The sequence below is a fragment of the Sapajus apella genome, unplaced genomic scaffold (assembly GCF_009761245.1).
Source record: "Sapajus apella isolate SASKATOON/1434 unplaced genomic scaffold, GSC_monkey_1.0 scaffold8, whole genome shotgun sequence".
NCBI classification, from domain to species: domain Eukaryota; kingdom Metazoa; phylum Chordata; class Mammalia; order Primates; family Cebidae; genus Sapajus; species Sapajus apella.
In genome coordinates this window covers 42,814,232-42,833,738 of record NW_022436948.1, presented here as the reverse complement: position 1 = coordinate 42,833,738, position 19,507 = coordinate 42,814,232, and the positions used below count along the sequence as shown (strand labels likewise).

Here is a 19,507-nt window from a genome sequence, read left to right as displayed (position 1 = left end):
GTCTCTGCCAACTCTCTCTGCATTTCTCCCTGCCAACTCAAATGTCTGTGGGGGTCATGGGGCTTCCTGCAGCTGTGATTCCAGAGGTCCATGGTAAGAGTGGGCTAGTCCACACCTTTTCACTCATTTCTTCCCTGGGAGTCAGTCTTGATGCTCAGCAACCTTGTAGAGAGTTTTTAGCTTCCTCTCCCTTCAATGCAGGGCCTGTGTCCTCTCTCCACTCACTCTCAATGCCTTCTTTCCAGAGTTCTATTTGGAGTTTGCCAGTCTTTTATATATGTATATATATATATATATATATATATATATACACTTTGGGCTCTGGGGTACATGTGCACATCCTGTACCCTGCAGGATTGTTGCACAAATAAATACATGCCATAGTGATTTGCTGTCTCCATCCCCTACCTCAAGAGTCTCCTACATCAGGCATTTCTCCCGGTGTTATCCCTTCCCATGCTCCCCAGCCACCGCTGTCCCTCCCGTCCCCTCACCTCCATCCCCTCACCTAGCCCAGTGAGTGTTGTTCTCTTCCATGTGCCCAAGTGTTCTCATTGTTCATCACCCACCTATGAGTGTAACATGCAGTGTTTGATTTTCTGTTCTTGTGTCAGTTTGCTGAGAATGATGGTTTCTAGACTGACCCATGTCTCTACAAACGACATGAACTCATCGTTTTTTATGGCTGCATAGTATTCCATGGTGTATATGTGCCACATTTTCCCTGTCCAGTCTATCATTGATGGGCATTTTGGTTGGTTCCAGGTCTTTGCTATTGTAAACAGTGCTGCAACGAACATTTGTGTGCATGTGTCCTTATAGTAGAACAATTTATAATCCTTTGGATATATACCCAGTAATGGGATTGCTGGGTCATATGGAATTTCTATTTCTGGATCCTTGAGGAATCACCATACTGTCTTCCACAATAGTTGAACTAATTTACATTCCCACCAACAGCGTAAAAGTGTTCCTGACTCCAGATTTTTTAATAATCGCCATTCTAACTGGCGTGAGATGGTATCTCAATGTGGTTTTGATTCGCATTTCTCTAATGACAAATGATGATGAGCATTTTTTCATATGTTTGTTGGCTGCATATGTGTCTTCTTTTGAAAAGTTCTGTTCACATCCTTTGCCCACTTTTGAATGGGTTTGTTTGTTTGTTTGTTTTTCTTGTAAATCTGTTTTAGTTCTTTGTAGATTCTGGTTATTAGCCCTTCGTCAGATGGGTAGATTGGAAAAAATTTTGCCCATTCTGTTGGTTGCTGGTTCACTCTAATGATTGTTTCCTTTGCTGTGCAGAAGCTTTTAAGTTTAATTAGATCCCATTTGTCTATTTTGGCTTTTGTAGCCATTGCTTTTGATGTTTTAGTCATGAAGTCCTTGCCTGTGCCTATGTCCTGAATGGTTTTGCCTAGATTTTCTTCTAGAGTTTTTATGGTGTTAGTTCTTATGTTTAAATCATTATTCCATCTGGAGTTAATTTTTGTATAAGGTGCAAGGAGGGGGTCCAGTTTCAGCTTTCTGCATATGGCTAGCCAGTTTTCCCAACACCATTTATTAAACAGGGAATCCTTTCCCCATTGCTTGTTTTTGTCAGGTTTGTCAAAGATCAGATGGTTGTAAATGGGTAGTGTTACTACTGAGGCCTCTGTTCCATTCCATTGGTCTATATCTCTCTTTTGGTACCAGTACCATGTTGTTTTGATTACTCGTAGTGTAGTTTGCCTAACCATCAGCATGGAATGTTTTTCCATCTGTTTGTGCCCTCTCTTATATCCTTGATCAGTGGTTTGTAGTTCTCCTTGATGAGATCCTTTACATCGTTTGTTAGTTATATTCCTAGGTACTTTATTCTCTCTGTAGCAATTGTAAATGGGAGTTGGCTCATGATTTGGCTCTCTGTCTGTTGTTGGTGTATAGGAATCAGAAATACAAACTACCATCCGAGATTACTGCAAACAGCTCTATGCACATAAACCAGTAAATCTGGAAGAAATGGATAAATTCCTGGACACTTGCACTCTCCCAAGACTAAGCCAGGAAGAAGTTGAAAGCCTCAATAGACCAATAACAAGGTCTGAAATCAAGGCAGCAATTAATAGCCTACCAACAAAAAGAAGTCCAGGTCCAGACAGATTCACAGCCGAATTCTACCAGACGTACAAAGAGGAGCTGTACCTTTCCTGTTGAAACTATTGCAAACAATACAAAAAGAGGGAATCCTCCCTAACTCTTTCTATGAGACCAACATAATACTGACACCAAAACCTGTCAGAGACACAACTAAAAAGAAGACTACAGGTCACTATCCATGATGAACACTGATGCAAAAATCTTCAATGAAATACCAGCAAACTGAATACAACAGCATATCAAAAAGCTTACCCACCACAATCAAGTAGGCTTCATCCCGGGGATAAATATTATCCACCACATAAACAGAACCAAGGACCAAAAAAAAAAAACAAAAATAGATGCAGAGGCAGCCTTTGACAAAATTCAACAGCCCTTTATGTTAAAAACTCTCAATAAACTATGTATCAGTGGAACCTATCTCAAAATACTAAAAGCTATTTACAGCAAACCCACAACCAATATCATACTGAATGGCCAAAAACTGGAAGCATTCCCTTTGAAATCTGGCACTAGACAAGGATGCCCTCTCTCACCACTGCTATTCAATACAGTATTGGATGTTCTAGCCAGAGCAATCAGGCAAGAAAAAGAAATAAAGCATATTCAATGAGGAAAAGAAGAAGCCAATTGTCCCTATTTGCAGATGACATGATTGTATATTTAGAAGACCCCATTGTCTCAGCCCAAAACTTCCTTAACCTGATAAGCAACTTCAGCAAAGTGTCAGGATACAAAATCAATGCAACAGTCCTGACGATCTGGTCTTTCCATGGGAGAAGCTCTTCTTTTCCCTGTCTAGCCAGCCATCTTGCCTCCAAATCTGTATGGTCAAAACATTTTGAAATGCTGATGTAATTAGTGGCACTTAAAATATTTATATTGATAGGTACCTCAAGAAAATGTTTAATAGAAAAAACGCTTGTAGATTATTCAAACATATAATACAGAGTCCTAACTATTGTATTGGACTTATTTTGATTCCATTGTAATATTTCTCTTTTGACTTAAGATGCTTATGTAAAACCCTACTTCACCTCTACATAATCCCAAGTACCCAGTGTTAAAAAGAAAAAATTCAAAAAGACATCAAGAGAGGAAAAAAATGGATGAAGGAACCACATTGCATAAACTTTTCCTTGATCACTATTCCTTCAACCCATCCATTTATCTAGAGCAGGAAATACCACATAATTAGCAAGGCAACCAAATCATATTTTGCTTTTCACCAGTAATGCCGCTTCCAGTTATAAGTGGAAAACCTCTAATTACTATTTATATCTGTCCCATCCCAACATACCCACAAAATCCCATTTATACATTAAGGAACTAATATAGTCTTCTATACAATAATACTCATAAATTACAGTTCTTGTACTGAATTTTAATTTTGAAATTTATTTTAACCAAAATAGGTCACTTGAACTTTAAATTATCTAATAATTAAGAGAAGTTCTCAAAACATGACTCCAAAGAGTTAAGATATCATCTTCAGAAAACCTATGCACCATCTGTGATTTTATGCAATTGTGTATATATGACATATGAAGTTTCTTTGTAAGAGAGCTTATCATTTTAACAGTATTGGAGATTAAGAAGACCTAGTAAGTGAACACCAGTATTCCATGTGTGATATGTTCAGCAGCAACAGAGAGATACAAAAGAGAGTCAGGCAAATTGATACTGCCAAATTATTCCTGATAATTTTGTCTGGAGAATGAGAAGGTTAGCAGTCATATGAGAATCAGAGGTCTAGGCTTTGTGCAAAATGGTGCTTTGGAACTTGATTTCCCTTAGTGAAGGAGTAGATGGAAAAATTTCATCTAACAGTAAAGAGAAAAGGTAAGTAACTTATCTGCACTTTCCAGGGCTCTAGATGGAAAATATTTGTGGTGATGATGATGATGATGACAACTGCAAAAATACTGATGATAAAATCTCCTCTGGGTGTTTGCCATCATAAACATACTCTCCCTGGGGTTTACCAATACCACGGTTGGTAAAAACTCAAACTGACTAAAATAAATTTGTCTCAGATTCTTTACACAACCTGATACCCAGCAGAAGAAAATGCAAATTCTCATTGAAAATGTATTAATATTCTATACACACACACACATACACACACATATGCATATATATATATACACACGCATATACATACATATGCACACACGCACACTTTCTTTTTTAAAGACAGAGTCTCGCTCCGTCACCCATGCTGAAATGCAGTGGCGTGACCTTGGCTCACTGCAACCTCTGCATCCTGGGATCAAGAAATTCTCATGCTTCAACTTCCCAAGTAGCTGGGATTACAGGCGTGCACCACCATGCCGGGCTAATTTTTGTATTTTTAGCAGAGATGGAGTTTCACCTTTTTTGCCCAGGCTGGTCTCAAAACGCCTGGCTTCAAGTGATCTGCCTGCCTTAGCCTCCCAAAATGCTGGGATTACAGGAGGGAGTCACTGCACCCAGCCCAAAATGACAGATTTGAGTAGATGTGACAAAGAATGCATTCTCCTCTAATCCTAAAATGCTGTTATCTGGGCCACTGCAGGGTGAAAAAAGGCAAACTCTGGATTAAATAAATACTTAAAGACAAGTAATAAAAATACGAAGAACAGGGAGATCCCCACATTTGATTATAAACTCCTCTATTTTACCATACAACTCCAGAGAAATTATAGTTCAAAGTGTAAAGTATCAAAGAAAGTAAAACCTCCTAAAACTTTCTAGAATGTGTTTTGTTAGATATGGGTATAGCAACTTTTTACATTAACTCTGCAGTTGCCTTCAGTTATTGTTAATTCTATTATTTTATTAAAAGTAGATTATCTTTACTAGAATTGTTTTAAAGTAAGAAAATATGTTTTATATATTTACCTACATGTTTACCATTTCTGGCACTCTTCATTCCTTTGTAGATCGTAGTTATCCATGTGGCATCATTTTGCTTTTCCCTGAGAAATCGCCTTTAACATTTCTTATTGTGCCAGTCTTCTGGTAATAAAGTATCTAACCTTTTGTTTGGCTTAAAACATTTTTATTTTGCTTTCATTTATTAAGGATCTTTTCACGGATATACATTTCTAAATTGACAGTGTTTTGTTGTTCCCCTACCTGCACTGCCCAGTACTTTTTATTTTTTTAATTAAAAAAAATTTTTTTTTAATTATTTTGATTTGAAGTCATGCTCTGTCACCGAGGCTGGAGTGCAGTGGCATGATCTCGGCTCACTGCAACCTCTACTTCCTGGATTCGAGGGATTCTCCTGCCTCAGCTTCCCAAGTCGCTGGGATTACAGGCGCATGCCACCATGCCCAGCCAATTTTTGTATTTTTAGTTGAGACAGGGTTTTATCATGTTGGCCAAGCTGGCCTCGAACTCCTGACCTCAAGTGATCCACCCACCTCAGCCTCCCAAAGTGCTGGGATTACAGGCATAAGCCACCATGCCCAGCCACCCAGTACTTTTTAAATGTTATTTTATTGCTTTCTGACTTGCATTGTTTCTGATGAGAAGTTGATGATTCTTATCTTTATTCTTGGTTTCGATGTCTTTAAGTGTTATGCTTTGTAGGTACACAGTCAAATACTTTGTGGTTCAGCTTTATCCTTCTGAGGCTTGTTTCTAATCTTTGTTGGGACAAGTATAGGATACCCTTTTACTCCAGATTTTATCACTGTGAGTGAGCTTGACTCTTCAAGGATCTTTATTGAACACCCCAGATGTTCATTGAGGTGGTTCCAATCTGGCTGATCAGAAGAGGAACATATCTCAGTCCTGTGTAAATTTAGGGAATATTCAATTGGTAGCTACCCATAGTTTTTGCCTGGCCTCACACCGTTTTACTCAGGCATTTCCAGACTACTGCAGACAAGCATTTTATAATAAAAACAAGGAGAATCTTCTCCACATAGCTCCTTCCTCTCCAATACTCTGCCCTGCAAATCCTCATCAACCCAGTCATCTGAACCACATCTCTATTTTCTCAACTCAGTAAGTGCACTATATTTTGCTTGGGTCTCACAATCCCCACCCCCAACCACACACACACACACACACACACACACACACACACACACACAGCACTTTCCAGAAAATGCCTTCAGACAGAAAGATGGGGAAGTCATAGAGTTTGTCTTATTTTTGGGGGGAGATGGGCAACGGTAGTGTGTTGCCATCTGTCCAATGTCTGCAAACACCTGTTTTGCATATTTTCTCTGGTTTTCTAGTTGTTTATGGTGGAAAGCCAGTATGGTGCAATTATTAAATTCAGCCAGAAATAGAAGTTAGCAGGTTGTTTTAATTGTGAAGATGGGCTTCCATATTCCATTTCTTAGTTATCGAATGCTCGTAAAATCCTGCAGAACTCCTGGCGCGTGGATGCCAGTGCTGATTAAGCTATCACACATGTTGTTGACATTAGGTATTTTAATGTTCAAATATTTGGGGGTTTCTTGTGTATTTTAATTTTTAAATATTTGGAGGATTCCTGAGTATTTTAATTTCCACATATTTGGAGGGTTTCTATTTTGTTTTAATTCATTTATAATTTAATTCCATTGTCATTAAAGAAATTAATATGTATTTTTTTATTTAAAATATATTTAGACTTGGGTACTTTCTCCTTTTACAATTTACTGTCGTATTACTACAATGAATTAAAGTTAAGTACCCATTAAGTTTAAGTATATTTCTAAAAGTACTCTGGGGGTGGATTATAACTTTATGCCATAAAAGCAAATTAGGAATACATGTGAACAAAACCTCCAAGGTAAACTGTAAAGATAATCTGTGATCCTTTACCTTTAAAATTCTGTGATGTCTTCCTGGAAATGCAGTGAAGAAATAACAGTGGCGAATCTGCTGTTACTGTTTGCTTTGTGGGTAGGCACAATACACAAGTCAAAGAATTATTGGAGGGTAGGAGATCACTGAAAACAATGACTAACTGGCAAGATGAGATAGTGGCAAAAGGGAGGGGCACCAGGAAGGGACGCAATTATAGTATTCCCGAGGCAGATTCAGAGTAGAAAATGGTACTCTTTGCTATCTCACGCAGATCTCATGATGGTTCGTGGTTGGGATTGGGAGAAGCCATTGAACTGTTTTGTGAAGAGTAGGGAAAAAGATGTCTGTTGAGTTACGAGTTCTTTCTGAAAACTCTGCTTCATATTTACGTAGAAGAAATGAAACAATTCTCTCTATTGAATCAACTTACTGGAAGCTAGCTATAACTACAGTTTGGCTCACATTTTGTAGCCTTTATTTACCATTTTAATTATTTTTCAGGTTTTAAAATTTTTTCAGATATGTATACATACGTGTGTGTGTATATATATTTTTTATGAGCTACAAATGGATATTAACTGAAACTGATACATGTTAGTTTATATATGTATGTAAAACTGTATATTTAATTAGTTTATATATGTATATATAATGGATATTTAGGTCATTATATACGTATATATAAAACGTATATGTGTGTGTGTGTGTGTGTGTGTGTGTGTGTGTGTGTGTATCAATTCCAGTTGACATCCATTTGTAGCCCATTAGAATTACATAGCAAAAAACCTGTAGTCCCCTTGCCAGCTGTAGAGGAGCTAAACCTTTTCCATAGGAAATTCTGCCTACAACCGTGTTTGGGTTATTTCTTTCCAGTTGATACTGGTCTCTTCAGGTACAAGGGGACTATATTGTCCTTGAGCCCATCCATGTAGGACACAGGCACCCGTGCTTCATTTTGTGAAACCGAGTTGCTCATTCTAGGACTCTATGGTCTCATGATATCCCTTTTCCTCACACTTCATTTCATTCCAATGTTTGTTCAATTATCAATTTATCAGGGAGAACCTCTCTGACCACTTTATTCACATCACCTTTTCACACACCTGTACCATTCCCATTATGTTTTCCTAATCCTGCTTCATTTTCCTCTAAAACATTTTATCAATATGTAGTTTACCATACTTATTTTATTGTTGATGATTACTCCCCTCACCATTCCCATCATGTTTTCCTTCTTCTGCTTCATTTTCCTCTACAACATTTTATTAATATATAACTTATTACATTTATTTTGTTGATTATCACTCCCCTCGCTAGAATGTAAGCATCATCCCAAGAGGAACATTTTCTTGTTTGGTCACTGCCAAATCCTTAGTGCCTTTATGTCTAGAATATAGTAAATAAATATTTGATAATTAAATGAAAAAAAAAAACTCCAAAATGTTCTTCTAACTAAAAATCATCTTTGCAGATTGATAAAACTGCCATAAATGTTGCCAAGTCTGTGCTCCCACTGGCCTAGTGAAAGCCAATACCCTTCCACATGTGGTTATTCTTCAGGGTATTCATATTTAACCCCTTGAATAGCATTCCTTTATGCTAAATCTTTTTTTTTTTTTTGAGGTGGAGTCTGGCTCTATCACCCAGACTGGAGTGCAGTGGCACACTCCCAGCTCACTGCAACCTCCACCTCCTTGGTTCAAATGATTCGTTTGCCTCTTCTTCCCAAGAGGCTGGTATTACAGGCACCCACCACAATGCCTGGCTGATTTTTATCTTTTTAGTAGAGATGGAGTTTCACCATGTTGGCCAGGCCGGTCTGGAACTCTTGACCTCAAGTGATCTGCCTACCTCAGCCTCCCAAAGTGCTGGGATTACAGGCGTGAACTGTTGCGCCCAGCCTGTGCTAAATCACTTTTAAGAATATATGTGATATTTTAATACTTGCATATAATGTGTTATGATTAAATCAGATAGAGTATCTATTACCTCAAACATTTATTTATTTCTTCGTGTTAGGAAAATTCCAAATCTTCTTTTCTTGCTATTTTGAAATCTACAATAAATTATTGTTAACTGTGTCACCTAACTGTGCTATTGAGCACTAGAAATGATTCCTTTTATCTAGCTGTATTTTTGTACCCATTAATCAACCTCTCTTCATCCACTTCTCCCTCCTTCCTTTTCCATCCTCTGGTAACTACACTGTTCTACTCTCTACCTTCATGTGATCAATGGTTTTAGCTCCCACATATGAATGAGAACATTATGCTATTTCTTTTCCTGCAGTCGTGGGATATGCCCCTAATGGTTTATGTATCTTTACTATCTCCACACATTTTCAGGAAGGCCCAACTGAAATACAGTATCTTAAACTCCTTCTTAAATTGGTCCTCTTCTTTCTGTAATACACATGTAAGATTGTTCCTGTCTGGCTATCCTTTTTCCTTTTACTTCCACTTTGATTTCTGGTCCAGACCACGTATCTGATCCACAAGCAGACATAAACATCTATTGTTTGAATAAAGCGTACTCATCTTCACTTCTTTCAGTATAACAGTTGTTAACAGCATGGACCTGGAAGGCAGAACCCTCATCCTTCAGCTCCACAATTTACTATCTACATTGCCTTGAACAAATTGCTTAACTTCCCTGCGCCTCAACTTATGCAGCCATAAAATACAAACAATAAGAGCATATCTGTCATGTAGGATTACTGTAAAGATGAAATCACTTAATTTATATAGAATGCTTAGAACAAGACCTGACACATAGTAGGCACTCTGTTAGGATTGGCTATATTTATTGTAATCTTAGGCAGGAGGTGTTCTATCAGAATAACATCTTACCCAGTCCTAGGCTTTCTCTAATACAGTCCCATCATGCCCATTCCATATAGCTCATCTTTACTGTAACTTCCCTTGGAACGTTTGTTCTCAAAGTGTGTTATCTGAAACAGCAGCATCAGCTTCACCTGGAACTTATTACAAATTTCAATCTTGGGACTCATCCCAGACCTACTAATTATAAACGCTGGGGCTGGGACCAACCAAACTGTTTAAACCAACCCTCCACATAATTCTGTGCATAGTCAAGTTTTAAAACCACCGCCTTGGATTCCTAATTCAATAAATATCTGGACTGTGTGAGCAAGCAGCAGCCCTGGCGATATCAATTTTATCACCTTAAAAAATAGGCATTTTTAATCTTATGTTTCTTTTCCTGGTCTTTCTCTGTCAAATCTATTCAGATTCTCTGAAACCACTTGGTTGGCTGTTATACTCTTCTCTGAGGCAGTTTCCCAATTACTCATTCTAACACTTGGATCCCACTTTAGAAATTAATATTTAATTGGTCTAGGCGTGCCTTGACCATCAGAATATTTTAAATGCAAATAAGATTGAGAGAACTGATCTATATATTCTCGTTCAGGCACCAGTGATTCTAAATTTCTTTTTCTAGATCTTAATATAAGAACAGTATTTTCCAATCTCCCTTGATGATTTAAATTATTTAGGTCCTTGAAAAAAGTACAAATTCCAAGGCCTCATTTCAATTCCAGTAACTCAGAATCTTCAGAGAAAGCCCCAGGAAGTGGTATTTTAACAAGTACCTTAGGTGATTCTTTTCATTATGGAAATTTAGAGAACAGTAATACATCAAATATAAATAAATATATGTGATTCTTGTCACTTTTTATTAAGGGACAAGAATACTGTCTAGATTAGTGCACTGAACCCGGAATTACACCTCTTAGTTTTCCATTATTTTTATCTTTTTCTCATTAATTGTAATGTCATAAATCAAAATATTATTATATTTAGAGTTTCAAGGGACCAAAGTATGTGATACAGACTTATGTTTTAAAATGACAATGCAACATCAGGGCAATTTTCAGAAAGAACAAAACCTAGATTCCTTGCTGATCTTGAAAGATGATTACTTGCTTGCTCACAGTGTAAACCAAGTTTACTATCTCATGTGGAAAACTATCACTGATATTAATCTGAAATAAAATTTACATTAAAATGAACATTTATTTTAAATGAAATAAAACTTCATATAGAGATTATAATCTTATTGGTTATATGATAATTAAATACCAATTAATTATTACAAAGCCTGCATTTGTGAAGTTAAATAATTATTTGGCAAGGAAGATTATGAAATCCAAATTAAAACACTAAGAAATTTTATTGTCAAAATTACCACAAAACTTGCACTATGTCTCTTTGGAATTAATGAGACAGAACTTTGTGTGGTAGTCGCATTACAGGGTAACTTTATGTATTTCTAATGTAATAAACATGCTTTCATCAATTAAATACACAGCTTTTAGTATTTAGCGGTAACAGTTCTCTTGCTAAGTGAGAAGAAATATGTTCATTAGATTATGTGATTTAATTTATTATCATAAAATTTATTCTGCATGGTAAATGTTCAAAATAGTTGAACTTATTTCACCACATTTAGGACTCATTCAGAGAATACAGCTCCTAGGTTTCGCTTGAAACTTTAATCTGAATTGAGATCATCTGGCTCAGGAAAAATGCATCTGTAGCCAAGCTTAAAGATCGTGGCTACCTGAGGAAAATCAGATATTTTCCTTTTGAATTATTCAATAACTATGACTGTTTCAATCTGTACACATTTTCAAAACAGGGAGGGTTTAAAACTGTCTATCTGTTCTAGCAGTCAAATACTAAAGCACAGTAAATAGCCCATAATAGTAATTTATGAAAACTGCTTCATGCAAAATCCAAAGTATAATTGAGTTACATAAATATAATATTGTTATGTGCTTTAACTCTATTGATGTATAATAGTTTAAATATTTGGGAGATACATGTAATATTTAATAAATATCTATGTACAATATGTAATGGTCAAATCAGGGTAACCAGGATACCTATCACTTCAAACATTTATCTTTTTTTATTGGAAATATTCAATTATATTTTTGTAGCTATTTTGAAATATGCACTAAATTATTATTAATTATATTCTTTCTACTGTACTATCAAATACTAGGAGTTTAAATAGAATATTTGTTGTTTATGTTTTTATTTTTGTTGTTGTTGTTTGAGAAACAGTTTCTCTCCCATTACCCAAGGTTGTGCAGTGGTGTGATCTCAACTCACTGCAACCTCCACCTTCTGGGCTCAAGTGATTCTCTTGCCTCAGCCTCCCCAGTGGCTGTGACCAAGGGCTCATGCCACTATGTCCAGCTATTTTGTTTGTTTTTTTTTTTTTACAGAAACGGGGATTTGCTGTTACCCAGGCTGGTGACGAACTCCTGAGCTCAAGTGATCCACCTGCCTCAGCCTCCCAAAGTGCTGAAATTACATGTGTCAGCCACATCTTGCATAAATAAAACAGTTTTAAACTAAAGAGAAAAAACACAGGATGGCACATTTTAATACAGCGTGGAAGGGCCCGCAAAATCATTGGGAAATCTGCCTCGCTTGGCTTGCCAGTTCTGTTCCCATATTGTTTCCACCAAACTGCTTCAAACCTTCCCCCACCATCTTCCAAACAAGGCTTGCCTTTCCATCCAAACTCACTCTTCTACACACTACTTTTCCTTCTCTATTCAATGTAACAGCTAATCCAATTAATGACACAGCAGGAACTAAATCCTGTATGTCTGCTGAAGTGGTGCTTCTCACATTCTATGTGAATAGGAACCACCTGCAGACCTTGTCAAAATTCAAATTCTGATTCTATAGATTGGGTGAATCTGTAATTTTGCAGTTCTGTTATGCTCCTGAAAGACTCTAGAATTCTGCTTGTCCACAGTTTACACTGGGAATACAAAGAGGATGCTATAGTTTGGTTAGTTTGACCCCTCAAATCTCATGTTGAAATTTGATCCCCAGTGTTGGAGGTGGTCAAAGGGGAGGTGTTTGGGTCCTGAAGGTGAATCCATCATGAATGGCTTGATGCTGTTCTCATGGTAATTAGTGAGTTCTCACTGTAGCTTCATTAGTTCCTCAGTCCTTTTGAGATCTGGCTGTTAAAAAGAGCTTGACGTTTCTCCCAAGAGAAATGGGGAATGCTTCCCCTCTTACTCTCTTGCCGCGAGATCTCTACACACACCAACTCCCCTTCACCATTCACTGTCAGTGGAAACAGACTAAAAGCCGGAACAGAAGCAGATGCTGGGACCGTGCCTCTTGTACAACCTACAGAACCGTGAGACAAATAAACCTCTTTTCCTACAAGTTACTCATCTCAAGTATTCCTTTATAACAACACAAATGGACTAAGGTAGAGGCTAAAGAATAGCTTTTTTCAAATTAGAGTGATATCTTTCCCATCTGGTCCAAAGTCGCAGCGCTTCAGAAAAATGAAGATTGCGCAGCTTAATTCTAAACCCACTGAATCTAAATCTTTTCAGGGTGAGTCCAGGAACGTGTCATTTTAATAGTCTCTACAGGTGATTCCTGTGTACCCCAACAGCTAAATTACAGGTTCATCTTCAACCCCATTCCCAGGTCTTTCATCTCATAGCTATGGGTTTTGAGAGTTATCTTCTATAGATAATATTCTAATCCAAAGGAGCAAACCGAATAGTGGAGTCAGTAAAATAAAATGACAAGTTGGGTAAGAAATCGTTTTGGAAGAGTGTGGCATTCAGTCAATGATGTCATGTGTCTTTTTTCCAAACAAAAAAAGCAGCCCCTTTATTTTCTTTGATGTAGGGGACTTTAAAGATTACATAAGCATTTCTGGTAAAGATAGTTCTCTGTGCTACTAGCAATGGTGAGAGTGTTTTCCAGAGCATGTGAGTCTGAGTTATCTCACTGTTTCTAACTTGCTAATCTTCTCTTTCTGACATTGCTTGCATTACGGTTACTTGGCACCACATGGTGGATGCTAAGTCATTTCTGGTAATTACATGCTTCAGTAGAAACTTAGATCCACCATGCTCAGGAGAGCGTAAACGCTGTCATGAAAATTTAAAAATAGAATCTCAAGCATGTGGCCTCTCAAAAGATCTCCATGTAGCTTTCAACATCAGTGTTTCAAAAGAAGTGAACACACCCAAACTGAGCAGGTTTCTTCTCAAAATGTGAACATTAAATTTATCCAGGTGATTTTGTGCAAAATGACCAAAAAAGCCATAAATGGAATGACTTCCTGAAAGACTAGCTGTTGAAAATGCTCCCAAACATATATAGACTTTATACAGAATTTACTCAGCCCTTACACCGCCACCCTTCCTCCCACAGGGAAGTCACTGCTAATACCAATTTTGTTCACTTCCACAGCTTAGAAGTTTGCTGTTTTATAGATAGGTATGTTGAATATATTCAGATATTTCTGAGGAAGTGATATTCTGAGTAGTATTTTTTGACATTACTTTGTGTTCTGCAGATGAACTCAATTTTAAGCATGGTGTGTTTTGTTGCTCAAAGCAGAATCCAACAGTAAGTCAAGATTTTATAAATTCTATACAGAGGTACACAATTTAAAACTTTGACATTTGTAGAAATGTGTAAGGATTCATGTCAAATTTGGTTTATTCTAAATCACTCTGCCTAACCCTAGGGAAAAATCAAATAGAGAAAGAAATCTTTGATATCAGGGAATAGAAATAGTCATACTGTGTCAATATAAATACGTATATAGCAAAAATGAAAGAACGTAAGGAAGAAAAGGGTTAAAAAAGAAAAAGAATCGAAAATAGAACTCTGGTACATTAAAAACTAGAACAACAAATTTTCTTAATATATTTGATCGTATAAATACCTCTTTAACTGCTACTTATTTCAACTATATGCTTCCTTTTATGAATGAAATGCTTTATTACCTGTCAAAAAAAATTCAATTTAGTTTTCAAATACATAAGAAAAACTAGGAAATAGCATTGTAAGATGCAAAATTAGGCAATGCGGAGAACGAAATTATAAATAAGAAAGTTTGCTCTTGAGATGATACAGTGTCAGGAGAGGACAAGGTTGTTAATAAGATAACCCTACAAATACGCATATTAATAATCAGGATATAAGTGATACAGGAGAGTTCAGAGGAGTGGCTTCACATAGGTAAGGGAGATCAAGGATTGCTTCCTGAAGTATGCTTTTTGGATGGGAACCTGAGGCTTGATGAATGAGACTCTGATGCTTGATTAATAGGATCCTGATATTTGCATAAGATTTTGAAAGAATGAATTTGAAAATCAAGACCAAGCAGAAACCACAATAAAAAGGCAAAGGCTGGAAAAGAGAGGATGTGTTTGGCTGTATTGTGGATTTGAGTTCCTTTTGGGTTCCTGGAAAGAGGAAGTTGACATGTTGCTAATGACACGGTAAGAAGCCATATTGCAGAAGCACTTAAGTAAGCAGAAGACCCTCTTACATACATCAACAGTGGAAAATATGTTAATGCTTTGAAGTAAAAATGCACAATTAATCTTTAAATGTGGGGCATTTAATTGAAGAGAAGACTTGTTAAGATATTGGTATGAAAGGCTGTCTTGGAGAAAAAGACAAAGACAAAGCAAAGAAAGAATTAGATGTATAGATGTTGAGGAGAAAGAAACTATAGAACTTCACAATGGGTTATACGGAAAGTTTAGTAGAGAGATAAGTATGAGATGCAGTAGAGGAACCTCAAAACTAACTCTAGGGATTACAGTTTAATTAAAAATATAATGTTTTTCCAAAAATGACACAAAATTGAAAAGTAATAGATATACGTAAATATTTTTCATTTCAATTCAAATATAAAACACTTTGCCTCAGATGATCACTTGCTCTGCTTTGCTCATCTAAATAATGGTTTTAATTATCTACTTTCTTTAGCTAACATATATGTAGTCTTTTTAAGTTAATATAGATGCATTGAATTATACTGTAAAGCACATACATAAACTGGCCATAAAGATTGCTCCTGCACTGTCAGGTCATGCCTGACTGATGGAGCGCCCCAGTGAGGTAGCGTCTCCTGGTGTGCACCAGATCACCCGCTGCCTCCCAGCACACATCGCTTTGCTGCTGATTGAACAGGTGGGGTTTGCTTACCTAGCCCAACAGTGCACACAAGTGAAGTCCAGCCATACCTCCACTGCTGTCACCACCACTGCAGGCTGAGTCTTGATGGGCACAGAGCCAGCAAATTCTGACTTTCCTAGTGACCTGCCCTGGCACTAACACTGCATAGAGAATAGCAGATCCTCTCCCTCTTTAAGCAATCACTCCTGCTTGCAGAGAACAGAAAAAGCATCCAGACCTGAGCCAGCCACCACCTCTAGCATGACCATGCACAGTCTCCAGAAGGTGCTCCCTCATCATGCCTCCACAGCTTCCTCACCTCTGCCTTCCTGTGGGCAGAATACCCATGCTTCTCATGACCGCATGGCACATACTCTAAAATTGATCACATAATAGAAAATTATTAGAATTTTCTAATAGATCACATAATAGAAAAATCACTCCTCAGGAAATCCAAAATAACTAAAATCATAACAAACAATCTCTTGGAGCACAGCACAATCAAACTAGGAATCAAGACTAAGAAAGTCACTAAAAACCATACAATTACATGAAAATTGAATAACCTGCTTCTGAATGACTTTGGGGTAAATAATGAAATTCAGGCAGAAATCAAGAAGCCATTTAAAACTAATAAGAACAATGATACAACATATGATCATCTCTGGGACACATCTAAGGCAGTATTAAGAACAAAATTTGGCCGAGATGGGCGGATTATCTGACGTCAGGAGTTCAAGACCAGCCTGGCCAACCTGGTGAAAACCCGTCTCTACTAAAAATACAAAGATTAGCTGGGCATGGTGGCGCATGCCTGTAATTTAAACTACTCAGGAGGCTGAGGCAGGAGAATTGCTTGCACCCAGGAGGCGGAGGTTGCAGTAAGCCGAGATCGCGCCACTGCACTCCAGCCTGGCACCTGGCAACAGAGCAAGACTATGTCTAAAAATAAACAAACAAACAAACAAACAAAAAAACAGCGTCCCTGAGGTGGAGAACGAGGCCGGACGGAGGGACTGGCGGGCAGGCCGAGCGGCGCTGCCGAGGCCGGGTTGGGCCGAGCCCAGGAGCGCCCGGGATGCAGCGGGCCACCCTGCCCAAGCCACAGCGCCCGGCCGCGGGCGGAGCCGGAGCCTAGGGAGGCGGCAGGGCCCCGAGCGCAGCCCGCGCCCCCCGCCCGGAGCCCGGCCCGCCGGTCCCCGCCGCCCGGGACCCCGGCACGCAGCCCCGGCTGCGGAGGTGACACTCACGGGCCCGAGACGCCGCCGCCGCCGCCACCATGGACGAACGGGGGCATTGAACTCAGTCATGAACGACCTGGTGGCCCTCCCGATGAACCGACGTCACCGATGCCTGGATAGGAGACGGCGAAGAACAAGGACACGGGTCGCTCACATAGGCAGAAAAACCACAACAGCAGCAGCTCCGCCCGTCTGAACAGCCGCGCAGTGACAAGCTCGTGTGCAGGGGCCAGTGAGAAAGAAAGTTTTCAGAGGCGTCAGAATCAAGTTTGAGCACAACGGGGACAGACGAATTACGGCGTTCCGCCGGCCTGTGAAGTACGAAGACGTGGAGCGCAAGGTGACAACAGTATGTGGACAACCTCTTGATCTACACGACATGAACAACGAGCTCTCCACCCTGCTGAAAACCAAGATGATCTTGACAAAGCAATTGACATTTTGGACAGAAGCTCAAGCATGAAAAGCCTTAGGATATTGCTGCTGTCCCAGGACAGAAACCGTAACGGTTCCTCCCCCCACTCTGAGGTGCCCAGGCAGGTGCGGATCAAGGCTTCCCAGCCCGCAGGGGATATAAACCCTATCTACCAGCCCCCTGAGCCCAGAAGCAGGCACCCCTCCGTCAGCTCGCAGAACCTCGGCCGAAGCTCACCACCCCGGCTATGTTCCCGAGCGGCAGCAGCGCATTTCCCGGCAGGGGTCCTACACCCGCATCAACAGTGACGGGGAGTTCATCCCACAGACCAGCGAGCAGTGCGTGCTGGATCCCCTGAGCAGTGCAGAAAATTCCTGGTCTGGAATCTGCCAACCCTTGGACAGGTCAGCAGACAGCCCATCCTTCCGGAAATCACGAATGTCCCGTGCCCAGAGCTTCCCTGACAACAGACAGGAATACTCAGATCAGGAAACTCGGCTCTATGACAAAGGGGTCAAAGCTGGAACCTACCCCCGGCGCTACCGTGTATCTGTGCACCACAGGGACTACAGCGATGGCAGAAGAACATTTCCCCGAATACGGCGTCATCAAGACAACTTGTTCACCCTGGTGCCCTCCAGCCGCTCCCTGAGCACAAATGGCGAGAACATGGGTCTAGCTGAGCAATACCTGGACCCCCGTGGCGCCTGCGGAGTGCAGACAGCCAGAATGCCCTCTCTGTGCAGGAGAGGAATGTGCCAACCATTCTTCCAGTGCCCCCATCAGTTGGCGCCGGGGAAAGCTCCTCGGCCAGGGTGCCTTCGGCAGGGTCTATTTGTGCTATGACGTGGACACGGGACGTGAACTTGCTTCCAAGCAGGTCCAGTTTGACCCAGACAGGCCTGAGACAAGCAAGGAGGTGAGTGCTCTGGAGTGGGAGATCCAGTTGCTAAAGAACTTGCAGCATGACCACATCGTGCAGTACTATGGCTGTCTGCAGGACCGTGCTGAGAAGACCCTGACCATCTTCATGGGGTACATGCCAGGAGGCTCCGTGAAAGACCAGTTGAAGGCCTATGGTGCTCTGACAGAAAGCGTGACCCAAAAGTACACGTGGCAGATCCTGGAGGGCATGTCCTATCTGCACAGTAACATGATCGTTCACCGGGACATGAAGGGAGCCAGCATCCATCGAGACTCTGCTGGGAATGTGAAGCTGGGGGACTCTGGGGCCAGCAAACGCCGGCAGACGGTCTGCATGTCGGGACGGGCATGCCCTCCGTCACTGGCACACCTTACTGGATGAGTCCTGAGGTGATCAGTGGTGAGGGCTGTGGAAGGAAAGCAGAGGTGTGGAGCCTGGGCTGCACTGTGGTGGAGATGCTGACAGAGAAACCACCGTGGGCAGAGTATGAAGCTATGGCTGCCATCTTCAAGATTGCCAACCAGCCCACCAATCCTCAGCTGCCCTCCCACATCTCTGAACATGGCCGGGACTTCCTGAGGTGCATTTTTGTGGAGGCTCGCCAGAGACCTTCGGCTGAGGAGGGCTAATACAGCGCTCCTGCTAGGCCAGAGCCCACTCAGTCTGGTAGAAGGGAAAGCCCATGTGCTGCCACCGGCTGTGTCCAAAATCGCCAGCTCTGTTTTTCTTTAGCCAGCCTTGCCTATCCCCATGAGTTCTCAGTCTTTTTCCCTTCTAGCTCCTCCCCTGGGGGAGGAATGACAGCAAGGGTTGGGGAAACAGCATCTCCAAGCAGCTTAGAGTTGGCTATATTTACCTCAGCCTGGGCGCTGGTCCTTTCTTCCTGCCCCTCCCGCCCAAAATGTGCCTATTGCTAGAGCTCTTCCCTCTCAATACCCAGTTTCCTTGGGAGTTGTTGTGATTAAAGGAAAAAAAAAAAAATAAGCCAGTGCCC

At 40.2% G+C, this 19,507-nt stretch overlaps 1 pseudogene across 1 annotated transcript in view; it reads left to right on the top strand.

The window, feature by feature from the left end:
• LOC116550651 overlaps nt 1-19,142 on the top strand; it is a 76,873-nt pseudogene extending 57,731 nt beyond the window's left edge. The window contains exon 2 of the transcript XR_004268517.1: nt 17,192-19,142. The product of XR_004268517.1 is annotated as a mitogen-activated protein kinase kinase kinase 3 pseudogene (transcript). The remainder of the gene's footprint in view (nt 1-17,191) is intronic.
• Nucleotides 19,143-19,507: the final 365 nt, after the last annotated feature.